Source organism: Anomaloglossus baeobatrachus, chromosome 4 (assembly GCF_048569485.1).
Source record: "Anomaloglossus baeobatrachus isolate aAnoBae1 chromosome 4, aAnoBae1.hap1, whole genome shotgun sequence".
Lineage (NCBI taxonomy): Eukaryota > Metazoa > Chordata > Amphibia > Anura > Aromobatidae > Anomaloglossus > Anomaloglossus baeobatrachus.
This window is the reverse complement of record NC_134356.1, coordinates 653,922,247-653,942,561: the sequence shown is the minus strand read 5'-3', so window position 1 is coordinate 653,942,561 and position 20,315 is coordinate 653,922,247. Positions and strand designations below refer to the sequence as shown.

The window sequence follows — 20,315 nt, the reverse complement described above, 5'->3', positions numbered from 1 at the left end:
GTCAGCGCTGCACTCACATCCTGCTCAAATGTCCAAAGGTGGGATGACAGATGCTGGGCGCTGATTGTTATGACATGTGGGCCCAGCGACCAATATCATGTGGCCCCAGGAATGTGGTTTGAGACATCGCTGGAACCACAATTACACCGAAGGCTTATTTATTTTTAAGGGGGCAAATAAGGGGAATGAGAAGGGGGTTGTCACAGTAGTGGACATCCCCTTTAATGATAGTACTGTGGTTTTCACTAATAATCAGTATTGTTCGGTCATAATCTGGCGGTAATGTGACGCCCTGGCAAAACCAGGCAGTCACAGAAAGAGTTAAACCTCCTTGGTACCACCTGATCCCACACTGGTACATTGAAGCAGCTACACCTCCTTCCCCAGTCAGTCGGTAGAAGGAGGGAGAGGAGTGCAGACAGGGTTGTAGCCCCTGTGCTGCAGGGGAAGTGAAGCCAAGAGAAAGCAGAAGTCTTGGAGCTGAAGTGGAGAGTACCCCTGTGTTTCCTGACCCTACACCTGAAAGCAGCCTCATCCAACACCAGGACAACTGAACTGTGAGTTTCCTGCTCCCTGCAATCCCTGCCACCACAACTCCCACTGGGCCCCGGGGCATCCATCCCTACCCACGGAGGGTTAATAACATCCAGCTGCCAGCCCAACGCCCCCGGGAGTCCCCTCAATGGCAGCGGTGTTACCCCATTTACCACATACCGTGGGTGGCGTCATGTACAAACTTTCCAAAATCCCATACACCATAACCCCCTTTTCAATTGAAGTGACTGCGAGACCCCCGGGTCCGGAGACCCTCGAGCCACCCACAGAAGGTCCGGATCAGAGCAGCGTCGGCTGCTGAGAGCGGGGTGGTACATTAATATATATGGTCAGTTGATCGCACGTGGCCACCAGAAAGCAAATTACAATTGTGATGGCGGCTCGAGGTATCAACAGATGGGAAATCTGACAGTGATTCCCCAACAATTCCCCATACAATGGTACATAGCTAGGGACAGACCAATGGATGGCCGCCTAGAGGTGGTGGAGCCACTCCAGTCCACTAGTTGACCAGGTGGGAGGAGCAGACTGAGGAGAGTAGTCAGAGAGAGAGGAGAGGAGTGAAGGTGGGTGTGAGGAGACGTTCTAACCCGGGTTAACGGTGACCTGGTACCCAGGAGAGTAGTTGCCAGTGGAGTATGGTGAAGTACGCCCGGAACTATGTACCGAGGGGGTACAGGACCCTAGGACAGGAAAGAGCTCCAAGCCGACCTGTTAACACCTGCACAGCGAGGGGACCATCAAGGACCTCGCTGACACTAAAAATCCGTAGACTCAGTAGCAAAGGGAGAACTGGGGACCGGACCAGAGACTCCAACCCCACAGGGTTCATGCTACCGTCAGGCGGACAGAAGTGGACAAACCACAGAACGGGGACCCCCAGTTGCTCTATTCCACGGGGACCCACTTACCAAAGACAGGTGCAGGGGAAGAAGGTACCAGAATACTGAACTGGCAAAGGGACGAAGGGGACCTGAAGGTGAAACTAGCCGGCCTCGGGTAACCAGTTACCACCAACCAGCAGTGAGTAAAAACCAGTTGCACTCTACCTCTGTGTGGGCTACCTTCTTCTGACGCCCGTCATAATACCCATCCTCTGGTGCCTGGCCCTGCTTGCGGAGGGCCTGCCATTGAAGGCTGCAATTAACACCAACCCCAGTAGTGACATTCTGCAGCGGCGGCTCCGTACATATAGCCGCAATACAGCAAGTGGCGTCACGTATGAACACTAACCTAAATCCCCTGTAAATACACCCAATTACAAAAAGGGCCCAGGGCATGGAACCGGGTAACGGCCACCCCAAGACATATACCGCCCGGAACCAAGTACCCCACTTCCCTGGGCGCGACATTAACATGTGTGGATCTGAAACCTGCTGGGTGAAAAAAAAAAAAAAATATGAGTACAGTGGGCAAGAGATTTCTAAAATTCCCATTCACTTTGCTGGAACTGTAAGTTGCTGCATTTTTAACGCACCAAAAACATGCAGCATGAAAAACTCATCATGTGAACGGAGCCTAACAAATCAACCAAGGGGCACGAGGACCCTGCTCACGAGAGCTGACAATTTATGAGGTTGGCATAATGGTGGTCCGCAGCCTCCGACTCTTCCCGTTTGTTGTTCCGTACAGAATGTAATTAGCAGAGATGAAAGATTTCCCTCATATCCCAAGAAGACCTCCTCCTGCACACTTATTATTATAGCGCTATTTATTCCATGGCGCTTTACATGTGAAAAGGGTATACATAGCATGGACAAGTACAATAATCAAACAAAACAAGGCACAGACTGGTATAGGAGGATAGAGGTCCCTGCCCGCGAGGGCTCACAGTCTACAGGGGATAGGTGAGGATACAGTAGGTGATGGTAGAGATGGTCGTGTGGTGCTATAGCGGACTGAGGGTTACTGAAGGTTGTAGGCTTGTCGGAAGAGGTGGGTCTTCAGGTTCCTTTTGAAGCTTGTCAGGGTGGGCGAGAGTCTGATGTGTTGTGGTAGAACATTCAAGAGTATGGGGGAGGCACGGGAGAAATCTTGGATGCGATGGTGGGAAGAGGAGAAGAGAGGGGAGTAGAGAAGGAGATCTTGTGAGGATCGAAGGTTGTGTGCAGGCAAGTACCGGGAGACTAGGTCACAGATGTAGGGAGGAGACAGGTTGTGGATGGATTTGTATGTCATAGTTAGGGTTTTGAACTGGTGTCGTTGGGCAATGGGAAGCCAGTGAAGGGATTGGCAGAGAGGAGAGGTCGGGGAGTAGCGGGGGGACAGGTGGATCAGTCATTCAGCATAGTGTAGAATAGATTGTAGGGTTGTGAGACTGTTAGGCTTTGTGCGCACATTGCGTAATTTCATGCGTGTACGTTGCATATTGCACTGCAACGTAAACGCATGCATCCTGCATCCCCAGCACAATCTATGAAGATTATGCACAATCTATCCGCACATTGCTTTTTTGAGCGCAGCGATTTGCATGCTGAAATTTTGATCCAAATCGCTGCGCTCAAAAAAGTAACATGTCACTTATTTCATGCGTCTTGGATGCAGCTCCCGCTCTGTCTATGGGAGAGGCAGCATCCAGAGCACATGAAATCAGCATCTATTCTGCAGACACACTGGAGGTGTACCGCCCCCGTAGCAGTGGCAGAGCTGCTCGGATCCGGAGCCGCGGTGGCTCAAGGGGTCTCCAGACCCGGGGGTCCGCGCGGACACTCGAATTAAAAAAGGAGTGGGGGAGTATATACACGGGATTATGAAAGTTTGTGACGCCACCCACGATGCGTGGTAAGATAGAGTACCACCGCTGCTGTTGGGGGCACCCGGTGGCGGTGGTATGGCAGCAAGGAGTTTTATCTCCTCCGTGTGTAGAGGGTTTGGTGTCCCGGGGCCCGTTGGGGATGGTTGGCGTTTGGGGTGCCGTTGGGGGTAGGAGAAGGGTTTTCAGTGTACTCACTCAGTCCAGAAATAACCACACCGACAGCTTGTAAACCAGAGTTTTGAGCACCACTGCAACTGGGAGGGAGCCTGCTTGGGTCCGTGCCCTTGGTGTTGTGGTTGGTCTGTGGCCCTTTCCTTGGCACCTGTGTTTCTTCTTTGGACCCACAAGTCTGAAACTTTTCGGGTACCGCTCACCCGTATGGCTAACGGAGTGAGCTTGCTCTCAGGGTTCACGCATAGGATTTCTTTGGACTGTATTGGGAAAGTCCTATCCCATCGGTGCGCTAGTACCCCGATTTTGGAGCGGGTTTGGGATGACACTTGAAGTCTTCACCCCCGTCGGGTAAATTACCAGGGCGCATGAAGCTACTTCCTGGCCTAGGGTCCACGTACCCCGTCGTGCCCTGTCCCCTGGCCGGTGATAGCTCAAGGCGGCCGGCCGCCCTCCTCGGCAGTCCGTGCCACCTGACACTATCCCATGGGACTGGGGTTCCAGCTCCTACTGTGCCGCCCCACTCCTGGGCTATCAGGTCGTCACAGGGTATTGCACAATCTGCCCTCCCGTGCAATATCCACCTCCTTCTTGATTATGGGTCCCCAACTACATGGTGTTGCCTACATCAGCTAATCAAATCCTAGGTACACTCTGCACCACACCCACCAGACACACCAGTGGACGGCCGGAGTGGAATAGGGTCGCCCACCTGGGAGGTTGGAGAGGGGAGGTCAGGAGAAGGAGAGTGTGTGTTGGAAGTGAAAGAGAGAGGAGGTCAGGAGCCGGGCTCCTAGGAACCCATCTAGGTGGCAGACGGTGGTCTGGGCCTAGAGGAGCTGGACCCCCGGTCGCAGGGGATCGTGGCAAGGGGCACGGATCTGTCGAGGAGGACAGCCGGCGGCCTTGCACCATCACCGGGCAGGGACCCAGGCACGACAGGGTACGTGGACCCTAGGTCAGGGAGTAGCTTCAGGCAACCTGATAATTTACCCGACGAGAACGGAGCCTTCAAGATCCGCTCTCCACCCGCTCCAAAAATCGGGGGTACTAGCGCAACGAGGGGGATAGGACTTTCCACTAAAACGGTCCAGAAAATCCCAAGCGTGAACCCTGAGAGCAAGCTCTCACACTTAGCCGTAGTGGGGAGCGGGACCCGACTAGTTCCATACTACCGGGACCACTAGAGAAGTAAACTTAGTGCCAGGAGACAGATCACGGATCACCAGGCAGCACCAATGGGGACAGGACCCGAACTATCTCCCCTCAGCGGCAGCGGTGTCCAGAACTTTGGTTTATCCAGTTGTCGGTGTCAGCTTAATGGACTGAGTGAGTACACAAGTGACCCCTTTGCATCCAATGGCACTCCCCCACCATCACCGAGTCCCGGGTTATCCCCCCTACCTGTGGAGGGTCACAACACCTGGCTGCCCCATTCCATCATCTGCGGGTACTACCAACTTCAGCGGTGGTACTCCACATTACCACACACAACGACTGGCGTCACGAACTCTAATACATCCCCTGTAAATCACCCCCTTCATTTGAGTGGCCACACGACCCCCGGGTCCGGAGACCCCTCGAACCGCGGATCTGGATCCGAGCAGCCCGGCTGGGGGGCAAACAAATGTGGATATGGAATAATTAACCCCTTCACGACCCATGAAGGATATATCCGTCATGGATCGTATGAGGTTAATCCCCGCCCCCTGCCTGCCAGTCCACATACCCCATCGTGACCTGCCCCTGCCCAGTGATAGCTCAAGGCCGCTGGCTGCTCTCCTCGGCAGTCCGTGCCCCTTGACACTGTCCCCTGCGACCGGGTTCCAGCTCCTACCAGGCCCAGACCAACATCTGCCACCTAGTAAGCAGGAGCTCTCCTCCGTGGCATCTCCTCACGAGAGCCACTTCACCTCCCTGAATTCAACTCATAACTCAACTGACACTATTCTCACTTTCTCCTCACCAACCCCCCATGTGGGTGGCCCTATTCCCTTCAGGCCCCCCAATGGTGTGTCTGGTAGGGTCAAGTGGGAAGTGTTCCTAGGATTTTGATTGCAAAAGCTGTTAACACCACCAAAGGACTGGGATCCATTAACCAAGGAGGGTGGATACTGTCCAGAAGGGCAGATTGCACAATACCCTGTGACAACCTGATAGGCCAGGGCGCCCCAAATGTTTTCAGAACAAGGCTCCATAGGTCACTCCCGGTGAACAGCAGGTATGAGCGTGAGAAATTTCAGGTCTGCCATTGACCACGCTGCAGCCTTTCAACAAACTTCATTATCATACAAACAGCACCAGAACTCAGACACAGACTTCCATGAAACGTCTGTGTTGGAGCTCGAGTCCTGAATTCCAGGTGTCCGGTATGAACCCTGAGCTTTCCCATTTGGGTTCACTCATCCCTACTCCTGATGTTGACTGCTAAAAAAAGTAACAGCGCACCTTTAAGCCGACGCCGAGACCTCACCACGGCCATGACCCCCGACGCCGAGACCTCACCACGGCCATGACCCCCGACGCCGAGACCTCACCACGGCCATGACCCCCGACGCCGAGACCTCACCACGGCCATGACCCCCGACGCCGAGACCTCACCACGGCCATGACCCCCGACGCCGAGACCTCACCACGGCCATGACCCCCGACGCCGAGACCTCACCACGGCCATGACCCCCGACGCCGAGACCTCACCACGGCCATGACCCCCGACGCCGAGACCTCACCACGGCCATGACCCCCGACGCCGAGACCTCACCACGGCCATGACCCCCGACGCCGAGACCTCACCACGGCCATGACCCCCGACGCCGAGACCTCACCACGGCCAATACCCCGACGCCGAGATCCCACCACGGGCAATACCCCGACGCCGAGATCCCACCACAGGCAATACCCCCAACACCGAGACCTCCCTATGGGCAATACCCCAGTGCCATGACCTAATTTCAGAGCATTGATGCTACAGACACGTATGAGGCTGCAAGTTTGGGTCAGTAGACCCCCGGTCACTCCATGGATTGCATTCCATATACAGACTGAAATACGTCTTTCTGAACCAGACCTTAATGACACGACTTACAGAAAATTCTAGGAATCTCTCTGCCGCACGATCACTACTTTGTGTCATTTGCCTTCAATACTGAGAAAAACCAGAAGAGCCTCATATGTAGGTGAGTGACTGGGGCCCTGGGTGATTCTTCCATGGGCCCCGCTGATAACATGACTCCACCAGGAGCTAGTGTCAGGGGTATATAAGCTTATCAAGAAAGCTTTTACCTTCATCAAGTCTATAGTGTATAGAGAAGACCACTACTTGCTGTCAGTGAATGGGAATAACATCAGAAAAACCAGAACAGGTTTTATAGGAACATTCTTGCTCTTATTCAAAGGCCTTTTCTATCTATGTAAAGGCCCGAAACTATTCACAGCTGTGGGTTTGTTAAGAGGTATTAGGTTTAGAAAAAGTATATTCTCGGTCACTGACAGCAAGCGGAGGTCTAAATCATGGCGAGACATTGAACCACACATTATATAGGAAAACTGAAAATCATTCTACAGTGATTACAACCTATTTCCATAAACCTTAAAATCCCCTTTATATCACAGGCCACTAATAGAGCATGGGGTTCGTACCGCACCCCCTTTTGTAAACAAGTATTGAGATAGGGGGTTCATCGACACCCCTTGCACTTTTTGGCTGTGCAACCAGCTCTGAAAATTGTACCTATGAGAGGTACGCGAATAGCTGAGCGCTCTCGTAATACCCCTTTAAATGAGGTTCATATGGATGAATGTTGTGGACCGTGATATAAATCTGTCTGAACCCAGCCGGAAAGTGGCCATCAAGGCACGCTGAGAGTTGTAGTTTCCCAATATCATTTACGCATCACTAAAGTTACCCTTAGAGGAGCATTGCGGATTAAAGTCTCCTCACCTCTGGCATGCTTGAATGGTGTGTCAGTCTCCGCAAGGAGAATAGCTTCCCCGTTATACCCATTTTACATTAGGGAATTGTTTTCTAAGCAATTGCCTAATCCTATCTTGATGAAAACCTCCTTTGGCATCATTGCTCATCATATAATGGAACCAAAGACAACTTACCTGGGATTAGGCGACGTCTCCTACAGAGTTGTAGGTTTGGTTTACACTTTTAGGCTTTCCTTGGTCTTCAATATACCACATTCCTCCACCTCGTGTGTTAATGAGTGTGCTTCCTCTCCACCCCCTCACAGTACAGGCTCTGTGCTCTCACCCGCCCTCCTCTTCTGGGCACAACATAAAGTTTCCTCCTGCCAGACACGCAGAAACGAGCGCAAATTACACATTTATAACTATTTTCGTTCAAAAAGTGATGTAAGTACAAACCTAGAGAGAAAAAAATCCTAAAAATCCTAAAAAAAAAAAAAAGGTACAATATTAAAATGGAAAACCACACAACACTATAGAAAACTAACATAAAAATAGAATAATAAAATCTACAAGAAATAAAGATAAAACAATACTAGAAAAATAAAAAAATTGAATAAAATATGATAAAAAAAAATGAAAACCTAAAACAGACCAAATAGGACAATGAAATACAAACCATATAGGAAATTAAATTAATTAAAAACAAGAAAACATAAAATAAATAAACAGTATAATATTATGTGAAAAAAAATATATAAAAGAAATATAAAATAAAAGAAACTAAGAAACAAATAAAATAAATAGATAGTATAATAATAATAATAATAATGTAAAAGAAAATAAATAAAAGAAAAGAAATAAAATAAATAGTGTAATAATATGTACAAAAAAGATAAATAAAATAGATAAATAAAATAATCATTAAATTAAATTAATCATCAAAAAAATATAATTCCATAAATTCTATTTTGTGATCCTTTATGACTTCACGCCGTTCCCCGCCACCATTGGCGGCCCTGTGACGTGTTCACAGGGCGCCAATGTGTAGCCATCTGATGACCCCTGACCAAGATGTATTTCCTATGAGAGCCGACAGAGCGTCGGCACTCACATCAATGCTGCATTTCTGCTGATCAGAGCGATGCTGCAGCATCAGTGATCAGACTGCGCAGTGATAAAGTCCTAAGGGGGACTAGTAAAATCAATAAAAAAGTAAATCAGAAAAGCAAAAAATTAAAAAAAAATATTAAAAAAAAAATAAAAGTTCAAATCACCCCCCTTCCACCACATTGAAAATAAAACAGTTTAAAAAAATATACACATATTTGGTATCGCCGCTTTCAGAAATGCCTGATCTATCAAAATATCAAATCAATTATTCTGATCGGTACACGGCGTGGCGAGAAAAAAATTCCAAACGACAAATCTATGATTTTTGGTCGCCGCAACAATGTAATAAAATGCAATAACAGGTGATCAAAACATCAAATCTACCCAAAAATGGTATAATTAGAAACAGCAGCTCAAGATGCAAAAAAATAATCCATCAACGAGCCCCAGATCCCGAAAAATAAGAACGCTACGGGTCTCTGAAAATGGCGACAAAAGCGCAATTCTTTTTTTGGACAAACTACAGAATTTTTGTTTTCACTCCTTTGATAAAAGTAAAACTATACATGTTTGGTATCTACGAACTCGTACCGATGTGAGGAATTCCACGGTATCTAGCTAGTAAATATCCCAAGTCTATGGCCGGGTAGATTCAGCTTTTCTAACTGTACTGAATGCTGGAAAATGTGGGGCCCTTCATAAACTTATCAATTGTTAGGATCTTAAAAGAGGGCTTCATTATTCCTTTGCTTTGCCAGGTGTCCCCTAATAAGAAGCTCAGTCATGATAGGCTATCCAGTGTGCACTTTCCCTGCAGTGCCACCACTGGGCAAACAAGGTATTTCACCTTGCCTGTTGAAATCAAAGGTATTTGTCAGGATATGGCTGCAGACTAAACACTACTGGACCAATAGACATAGAGAGGAGCCCACAGCTCTAAGGGATTCAGACTTTTTACAGCACACAGCACTGGTAGCTCATTGTTGTGTTTAATTTGAAATTGCTTGCTTGTCAGTTTATGGTACACAATTTGAAGGGGGGAGGGGTTGTAAATATCAGAATCAAAGTTGTCCTTCATAGACTCTAATGTAATTAGGCCTGCAGTAGGATTCATTGTCCTGCATCTGGTGGGGTGTTGTGTGTGACGCCCTGGCAAAGCCAGGTTGTCACAGAAAGAGTTAATCCTCCTTGGTAATCTGATCTCACACTGGTGCAGCAGGACAAACCACATCCCCCAGGGTAAGAGAAAAGCAGAGCAGAGGGGAGGGGCTGGAGCAGAGTGTTTGGGGAGACAGACAGAAGTGGAGCCTGGAGTTGTAGCTCCCAGGCTGATAGCAAAGTGTGCTCCGAGAGGGCCGGGACAGGCTGTAGTGAGGAAGGGGCCAGAGGTAGCCGGAGCAGGGCGGTGGCCCCTCGGTACCTAGGGTGACCCGGATCACTGCAGGGGAGTGGATTCCCCGTTCCCGGCTGAGGAGAAAGAGGAAGAGAGTGGAGAGAAAGGCACCTGGCTGCAGGGAAAGAACAGGAGCTGCTGCACCGTGTGTGGGACACTAACACCCCCGTACCGAAGGCTGCGGACACCGGCAATTCCTAGTTACCAGTGACTCTGTGTGAACTACTTGTGAGTACGTCCGTGCCCTCAGGCACCGCACCACAGCACTGCGCCCTGCTCCCTGCTTATCCCCATCACCGGGCCCCGGGACAACCAACCCCCTACCCACGGAGGGGAGAAATAACAACCAAGCTGCTCCCTGTCACCGCTCCCGGGATCCCCATAAAGAGCAGCGGTGGTGTCCACAATCACCACAACCGTGGGTGGCGTCACGGACAATCTCCCTTAACAAACCCCCTTTTACTGTGGAGCCTGGGATCACAGACCGGGTCACGCTACCGTGATACCCACAGAAGTGACCTCGTGGCCCGGATCTGAGTACCCCCTGGTCCCCGGGCGACACATTGTGCATCTTTTGTTCCCTTTTGCAGGGGGGTTCCCCAATACACTATGCCCTCAGGATGGGGCACATTATACACTACACCCTCAAGATGGAGCACATCATACACTATGCCCTCGGGATGGGGCACATTACACACTCTGCGCTCAGGATGGGGCATAATTTACACTACACCTTCAGGAGGGTGAATATTATACACTATGCTTTCAGGATGGGGAACATTATCCACTATGCCCTCAGGATGGGACACAATATACACTGCAGCTTGAATTAGGGCACATTATGTGTACAATATCCTCAGGATAGGACACATTACACAGTCTGTCCTCAGGATGGAACAAATTATACACTATGCCCTCAGGATGGGGCACATTAAACACTCTGCCCTCCAGATAGGGCACAACATACAGTACAACTTCAGGATGGGGCACATAAAATTTATAATTTGCTCTTAGGGTGGGGCACAGTATTTATTATACCCTCAGTATGATCCACATTACACATTCTGCCTTCAGGATGGGGCACATTATACACTATGCCCTCAGGATGAGGCACATTATACACTATGCCCTCAGGATGAGGCACATTATACACTATGCACTCAGGATGGGGCACATTATACACTATATCCTCAGGAAGGGGCACATTATACACTATGCCCTCAGGATGGGGCACATTATACATTATGCCCTCAGGATGGGGCACATTATTCACTATGCCCTCAGGATGAGGAACATTATACACTATGCCCTCAGGATGGGGCACATTATACACTATGCCCTCAGGATGGGGCACATTATACACTATGCCCTCAGGATGGGGCACATTATACATTATGCCCTCAGGATGGGGCACATTATACATTATGCCCTCAGGATGGGGCACATTATTCACTATGCCCTCAGGATGAGGCACATTATACACTATGCCCTCAGGATGGGGCACATTATACATTATGCCCTCAGGATGGGGCACATTATTCACTATGCCCTCAGGATGAGGAACATTATACACTATGCCCTCAGGATGGGGCACATTATACACTATGCCCTCAGGATGGGGCACATTATACATTATGCCCTCAGGATGGTGCACATTATACATTATGCCCTCAGGATGGGGCATATTATACATTATGCCCTCAGGATGGGGCACATTATACACTATGCCCTCAGGATGGGGCACATTATGCCCTCAAAATGGGGCACATTATACATTATGCCCTCAGGATGGGACACATTATTCACGATGCCCTCAGGATGAGGAATATTATAAACTATGCCCTCAGGATGGGGCACATTATACATTATGCCCTCAGGATGGAGCACATTATACACTATGCCCTCAGGATGGGGCACATTACGCACTCTGCGCTCAGGATGGGGCACATTATACACTATGCCCTCAGGATGGTGCACATTATACACTATGCCCTCAGGATGGGGCACATTATACATTATGCCCTCAGGATGGGGCACATTATACATTATGCCCTCAGGATGGGGCACATTATACATTATGCCCTCAGGATGGGGCACATTATACACTATGCCCTCAGGATGGGGCACATTATACACTATGCCCTCAGGATGGGGCACATTATACATTATGCCCTCAGAATGGGGCACATTACGCACTCTGCGCTCAGGATGGGGCACATTATACACTATGCCCTCAGGATGGGGCACATTATACATTATGCCCTCAGGATGGGGCACATTATACATTATGCCCTCAGGATGGGGCAAATTATACATTATGCCCTCAGAATGGGGCACATTATACATTATGCCATCAAGGTGGGGCACATTATATTCTATATCCTCAGGAAGGGGCACATTATTAACTATGACCACATTGTGCCACTTACGCAATTGAATCACAAATGGTTTAATTTGAAAGTGATAAGAATATGACAGAACAATATACATACAGGGATGGTGTGGCCATGACATCCCCAGGGGGCTAAATTCCGCACATAACTCTCACTTTCGAGCCCCTTCCCCCAGCAGTCAGTGTTTACTCCCGTCATGTTACAGCTCCTGATTACAAACCAGATGTCAACATGGAGAGGTAGTATGATAGGAGATGTCCATTGGGGGAAGGGGCAAAACATAACATTGGTTTTATCAGTGACCCCCTCCTCCACCTTCTGTCCTTGATAATATAACACAGTATCATCCCTCTTATCTGTGCCAGGCCCCAATGGGGCTCACAGTCTGAGGGTCTACAAAGAGACTCTATAAATCAATCATGGTCCTCACATATGGGCCAAACCATCATAGTGACAGCGAAAGAGCTTCCATATGTTTAAGAAGCCCTATGTAAAGGAGCATTCCCATCGCAGTGAGCCCCTCTTTGCTTTTCGATTTTTTTTTTTCTCTCTCAAGCTCCCAATAACTATAACTTTGTACATTTTTGGTAGGACTTGTGTTTTTGAGGTATAAACTGTAGTTTTTGTCACCATCATTTTGGGGTACATACATGACGCGTCTACATCGGGGCCATGGGGGTTACTGGGACGCGGCTTCTGTTCTTTGGGGGATGTCATGGCAGCGGGACCCGGCTCTGTGACCCCGACGGTGGTCATAAAATGGGGGGGTTATATACAAGGGAATAAAGTAGTAGTCTCTCGTGACACCACCTGTGGTACTCGGCCAGAGATAGCCGACGCTGCGAGATGGGGATCGTTGGGGCAGATGGTGATGCAGCTTGGTTGGTATAGTGTGACGCCCTGGACTAGCCAGGTAGTCACAGATAGACTCCCGCACAACACCTGTTCCCCAATAAGGTAACATCAGCCAACCATTAAAACCTAGTCACCTCCCTCAGTGCTTGATGAACACACCAGGGGGCGGAGCCAGGCGGTTGGCCACGCCCACCGAGGATTTCAGAGGGCCTGAGGCAGGAAACACAGAGAGAGCAGAGGAGTTTTAGTGAGTGAGGAGTGAAGGAGTCTGACAGGTGCCGGGGTTGGAGCCCGGGCACCTTTGGCTAGGAGGCAAACGGTGTCCTTAGCCTGCAGGAGCCGGGAAGACGGCTCGGTGGAACCATGGTGGACCGGGACAGGGTAGTGGCCCGCCGGTACCGACCCGGGGAACCGACTCGTAAACCGGAGCACACAGGGGGGTGCTCAGACCCTGAAACGAGGTCCAGAATCCACTGGACTCAGTTAATTAACTGATTGCGGTTTGGACTATAGGTCCTTTCCCACCCAAGTCCCGACTGAAGACAACAGCCCAATGAGGGGGATAGAAAGCCACCGCACAGGCAGAGAGATCCACGGGCCAGCGTCTGCGGGCAAAAGGGCTCTCCTGACATACACAAAGCAGGGGAGCGGACTCCCGTCGCTGAAGCGCAGGCAATCCACAGTTACACAACACGGTGCAGGAGAAAGGCCAAGACCACCGAACCGGGTGGGGGACCAGACGCAGCCGGCTGCGGGCACCGACCATCATCAACTTGGTTTACCAGAGACTTGTGTCAATAACAGTGAGTACAATAGTGCCATCTGGCCGCGCACCGCCCAGCTATCCCCAACGGGTCCCAGGGCCATCATCCCTGCCCACGGAGGGGTTAACAACTTTCTGCATAAACATCCCCGGGTGCCCCGTAACTGCAGCGGTTGTGTCTACCTTCACCACATCCCGTGGGTGGCATCACGAACTCAAGCGCGGCTTCGGCCGTGCACCTACCTAACCACCACCAAAAGCGCCAGCATCCCCTTTCAGAGCAAAGTGACCCCAGGTCCGGAAGCGCTCAAGCCACCCACCAACGAGCCCGGATCCGAGCTGCTCGGCTGTAGCCGAGCGCGGGGCGGTACACATCGACTCTTCTGGCGTCACGAACAGGATACTTACCTATTCATTTACCTAGTGAAGTGTGCCTTGAAGTGAAGTCAGCGGTGATCCGTTGCAAAGTTTTCAGAATCCGCCATCTTGCCGCCATCTTTTGGCGCGCAGATTCCCACCAGAGTCTTCTTCCCCGCAGAAAGGGTGCAAAAGCCGAAGCCCCGCCCCCTGGGAACACGGCCGTGCAGCAAAGCGCGCGGTCGAAAAGTGAAACTACCCAGCAAAAGAAGGGAGTGCCGCGAAAAGACCAAGGGGGGGGCGGGTGAAGATTCAGCGGCATGTGACTGAGCTGATAAAGGGCAGGGACTCCAGGACCCTGCCACACTTCTGGTTCCTGGACCCCACGATAGCGCCATGGCCTTGCAAGCCCGCAGCACCGGAGCCCGCGCCTGGAACAGCAGCGTGGGTGCAAGCCCGGACGACACTGATGTGCCGCCGTCTGCAGGCCCAGGTGAGCTTCCTAATGGAGCGGTGGGTGGCCTAGATAGAGGCGATAGCTGCGTCCGTGTGGGTACGTGAAGTAAAGGCAATTTTGGAGGAGCGGGTAAGCGACCCATGCCCCTGTGTCCCCGAGGGACCGGCGGACGCGGCTGAGGGACCCGGTCTGCCCCTGCCCTCTATGTTGCCTCCCTCACTGCCCGTACCGGCTGCCGCTGCTCCTCCGCTCGATCCGCTGCCCTCGACACCGGCAGCGGAGCCCGTTCAATCCACCCGTGAGGACCCGCCGGTGGAAGCAACAAGATGGCGGCCAGTCATCCGACCGGCGACAATACTGCTTCCCTGGAAGACCCATCTCCAGAGGATGCCCGCTCCCGGTATGGACCCGCCAGTCCTGGAAGTGACCGCGGCCCAAGAGATCCAGGCCCCAGCAGTCCGCCCGGCCAAGATGGAGGTGGCCGTTGTCCGGAAGCCAGCCCAGCAGGTAAAGCTGGCCTCTCCCAGGTTCCAAGCCTCGGATGAGGCGTCGCAGGGTTGCCACTGCAAGGCAGCACAGCAGGCCACGTCACAATGGAGTCCCCCAGTGCAGAAGGTGCCGGTTGTAGCTGGCACGGGGGAGCTCCAGCTGGGCCCGAGCCCCGCGCAAAGGGAGCAGGTAGACGCTCCATTTTGGGAGCAGCAGCAGCACCTGCTGGGCCGGGAAATCGCGGCCCGGGAAAAGAAGAAGGCAGAGGTGCTGGACCTGACCACCAGGGAGAAGGAGAATCTTCGCAGTGCCACCTATCGGGTGCGGGGCCCGACCCACGAAGGCCAAGTCCGGCAGTTTGACCCCCAGCGTGGATGGGGGTTCATCTTTGAACCAGACCTGGAGGCGGAGATATTCGTATCCCGGCGGGACATCAACTCCCACCTTCCAATGTGTTACCCAGACCGTGACCTGGAGAGCTGGTGAGCTACACCCGGCATTGCGGGTAGAGGGGGTGGTTTGCCCTCGATGTCAGGAGGAGGGTAAGCCGCAGTGCCCAGAGGCACACCCAGTCCCCTCCCCCGCCATACAGTCCCGAAGAAGAAGAATATTAAAAGGTAACGGATCCTGGCTACCATACTGCCCATCCCCATTGGGACTTTGTTGATTCCCTCTGTTTGACCCCCATTACTGCCCGTTTAAATGAACATGTCCGAGAACTTGCAGGCCACCCAATAACTTTTGGGTTTGTAAATAGTCCCGGACCACCTTTCCCGTCCTACGGTCTCCGGAGAGGCTGGTTGGAGGAAGGGCCTGCGGCAGAGGAGGTCGAGGTCCCGTCACCATGCAGACCGGTGACTGCCTTCCGGACCAGGGGTCCCCTGGACGTGGGGCCTCTGAGAGACTGCCGGGTAGGGAACTTTTACCCGGCCCGTGTGGGCAATACCCGGACCTGAACCCGATTCCTGGACTGGGGAAAAGGCATGCTGACCTGTTTTTAGAGGCAGCATCAAGGTTTAGGTTTGTTTGGGTGGGCAAATGGAAGGACCCGGTCCCATCCCGTTCCCAATTTAATAAAAATGTTCCGTAACGTTTAAGCAAAATGCCTCCCATCAAGTGATGAATCATAAACCTTCAAAATGTAAATATGTTATTATATTTGTAAATGTTCTAAAACTTTTATCTTTTTCAGTTACAAAATAAACGGTGGTGGTCGGACAGCCCGCGGACGGTCTGTAGTTAACCAAGGGGGAGTGTGACGCCCTGGACTAGCCAGGTAGTCACAGATAGACCCCTGCACAAAACCTGTCCCCCAATAAGGTAACATCAGCCAACCATTAAAACCTAGTCACCTCTCTCAGTGCTTGATGAACACACCAGGGGGCGGAGCCAGGTGGTTGACCACGCCCACCGAGGAGTTCATATGGCCTGAGGCAGGAAACAGAGAGAGCAGAGTTGAGTTTTAGTGAGTGAGGAGTGAAGGAGTCTGACAGGTGCCCGGGTTGGAGCCCGGGCACCTTTGGCTAGGAGGCAAACGGTGGCCTTAGCCTGCAGGAGCCGGGAAAACGGCTCGGTGAAACCATGGTGGACTGGGACAGGGTAGTGGCCCACCGGTACCGACCCGGGGAACCGACTCGTAAACCGGAGCACACAGGGGGGTACTCAGACCCTGAAACGAGGTCCAGAATCCACTGGACTGAGTTAATTAAATGATTGCGGTCTGGACTATAGGTCCTTTCCCACCCAAGTCCCGACTGAAGACAACAGCCCAATGAGGGGGATAGAAAGCCACCGCACAGGCAGAGAGATCCCACAGGCCAGCGTCTGCGGGCAAAAGGGCTCTCCCGACATACACAAAGCCGGGGAGCGGACTACCGTCGCTGAAGCGCAGGCAGTCCACAGTTACACAACATGGTGCAGGAGAAAGGCCAAGACCACCGAACCGGGTGGGGGACCAGACGCAGCCGGCTGCGGGCACCGACCACCATCAACTTGGTTTACCAGAGACTTGTGTGTGTCAATAACAGTGAGTACAACAGTGCCATCCGGCCGTGCACCGCCCTGCACCACCCAGCTATCCCCAATGGGTCCCGGGGCCATCATCCCTGCCCACGGAGGGGTTAACAACTTGCTGCATAAACATCTCCCCCGAGTGCCCCGTAACAGCAGCGGTGGTGTCTACCTTCACCACATCCCGTGGGTGGAGTCAAGAACTCAAGCGCGGCTCTGGCCGTGCACCTACCTAACCCCCACCAAAAGCGCCAGCATCCTCTTTGAGAGCGAAGTGACCCCAGGTCCGGATGCGCTCCAGCCACCCACCAACGCGAGCCCGGATCCGAGCGGCTCGGCTGCAGCCGAGCGCGGGACGGTACAATAGCTCCCTACAGGTAGAGCTGGGTCCCAGGGCTGTTGGGGTAGTAGTTGGTGATAGCGGGGGTGTAGGGCCGAAGGTACAGGCGAATAACAGAATAACACAGGGATGCAGTCTCAAGGTTTTTACTCACTGTAGCAGGTTCCAAGGTAACACGACTAGTCAGTAACTGCCTTTGGAGTGCTGGGTTCCACTGTGATGGGCTCCAGTCGATCACGGGTAGTTTGAAGGTCAAGACCGGTGCACCCTTCTAATGTTCCTTCCCTGGTTGTCTTTCTGCGCTGACTTCCCACCTGCCTGTCCTGCGCCTACGCACACAGTGCCCTGAGCCGGTGTCCGCGGACTCTGTCAGGTGGCTTGAAGCTGTATCCTTTGGCCCTATGTGTGCAAAGTTGGCTTTGGTACTAGATGTGTCCTTAGCCTCTGGTTTTACTATATGAGCACGTTGATTCTTCTCCTCTAGTCTAGGGACCAGTCCCTGTTTTGTGGCCAAGTCCCTTCACTCCAATATGTTGTATGTGGAACGAGACCATGGGAGTATGGTGCACGTCCCATGGGCTCTAGGACCATTTCTGTCTTGTGCCTGGGTCGACCACAGGTTTTGACTCCTCCACTGCTCCTTCATGACTCTCTGACACTACAGTGTCCCTATCTAACTAGACTCCGCCCCCAAGCTCTGTCGCATTAGGGGGAGGGAGGAACCATCACCAGTGGTGGCTATACATAAGATTAATGGCACCAAGCCCTAACCCTGACCCGGAGGGGAGCTGCTAATTCAGAGTGTTGCGTGTTTTGTGTGCATACCGGTGGATGACCTCTTCCTTACCCAGGATGGAGCACCACACTTCTGGCTGAGGTGCAGTACCTCTGTGGCGACTGAAACTTAGGGGCGCCAAATACGCTTTTCTAATTATTTTTTCTTCCATTTTTTGGGAGGCCAAAGTGACCAAAAACACTAAATCTGCTAATTCCATTCATTTTTTTTACATTTAAGTATTCACTAAATTGCAAATCCCCAAGGGAACTTGACTCAGTAATCACTTGTATAATGCACTGAAATACTGTAATATTGCAGTGTAATGAAAATGTTCCTATGTCTTTTGAAGCCCAGACACAGGCAAATATAGGTCTACAAACATGGCATAGATGGGGTCTTTAGTAGACCTTTCAGCTGCCATGACACTGCCATTTGCACCCGACAATCATGTTGCGGGGAAGGATTGCCATGGGTGTTGGAAGAGACACATTCCCCCATTTGAACCTCTTGGATGTTCTTTCATGATTGATGGTGGTGGCATCTAAAGCCTGCTTTACACGAGACGATAGATTGTGTGATAGCACAATCGATCGTACCCGCCCCCGTCGTTTTTGCGTCACGGGCAATTAGTTGCCCATGGCGCACAAACTCGTTTACCCCCCGTCACACATACTTACCTTCCGGACGACCTCGCTGTGGGCGACGAATGTCCACTTCCTGGAGTGGGCGGGACGTTCGGCGTCACAGCGACGTCACACAGCAGGCGGCCAATAGAAGCGGAGGGGCGGAGATGAGCAGGATGTAAACATCCCGCCCACCTCCTTCCTTCCATTAAGCCGTCGGGTGCCGCGGGAGGCAGGTAAAGCTGCTGTTCATCGTTCCCATGGTGTCACACGGAGCAACGTGTGATGCCACGTCAACGATGAACAACCTCCGCCATTTTAATTAAACAATTTTATGAAACTTAGCGACGAGTACACGACTCACGATTTGTGAGCGTTACTGCGTCGCTAGGAGGTGTCACACGAGACGATGTTGTGCGGTATGCCGGATGTGCGTCACGAAAACCGTGACCCCGACGACATATCGCACAATCTATCGCCTCGTGTAAAGCCCACTTAAGGCTGCTTTCACACATCCGGTTTTTGCAATGCGGCTCAAAAACCTATGCAACGGATGCGGCGAAAGAAACGGATCCGTTGCATAAGTTTTTCCATGCGGCCGTCCATTTTTTGACGGATGCGGCTTGATACTGAGCATGCGCAGTGCAAAAAAACGCATCCGGCAGCCGGATGCGGTTTTTGCCGCAGGATGCCGCATCCGGCGTCCATAGGCTTGCATTGTACAGGTTACAGGTATGTGTGCTCCATTATGGTTTTGCTTTTAACTTTATATAGGAGGCCGCATGGCACATGAAATACAGAATATAGAGTAGGACCCCACTATTGAGATTTGCCGTGACGTTGGCAGGGGTGGCTCAAAAAATTGATCAATTATTTGATAAAAATCTCATTTTTTTTATTATAGTACAGTTGGAATAAATCTGTGAATTTTCACTTTTTATATGATGCATGCCAATTTCAGATCGTGCTGGCTCCTTTTTTTTCTTCATTTTTTGACGGATGCGGCTTGATACTGAGCATGCGCAGTGCAAAAAAACGCATACGGCAGCCAGATGCGGTTTTTGCCGCAGGATGCCGCATCCGGCGTCCATAGGCTTGCATTGTAAATTGCGTTTTTTTCGCCGCACAAGAAACGTGCCAGGCAACGTTCCATCCGGCCGCCGCATGGGGTAAATATGCCACATCCGGCAAAAAACAGATGCAACGCAAGGCCATGCGGCACAATACGGCGCGAATGCAAGTCTATGCGGAAAGAACGCAACCGGCGGCAAAAAAAAAACGGTTGCGTTTTTTCTGCAAAGCGCCGTATTGTGCCGCACTACAAAAACCGGATGTGTGAAAGCAGCCTAAT

The 20,315-nt window shown here is 51.4% G+C and overlaps 1 protein-coding gene across 1 annotated transcript in view; it reads right to left on the bottom strand.

The window, feature by feature from the left end:
• P2RY11 (purinergic receptor P2Y11) overlaps positions 1-20,315 on the bottom strand; it is a 67,706-nt gene that overhangs the window by 8,731 nt on the left and 38,660 nt on the right. Inside the window, exon 2 of the mRNA XM_075346489.1 lies at positions 7,589-7,776. The gene's annotated coding sequence lies outside the window, so the exon portion shown is untranslated. The remainder of the gene's footprint in view (positions 1-7,588; positions 7,777-20,315) is intronic.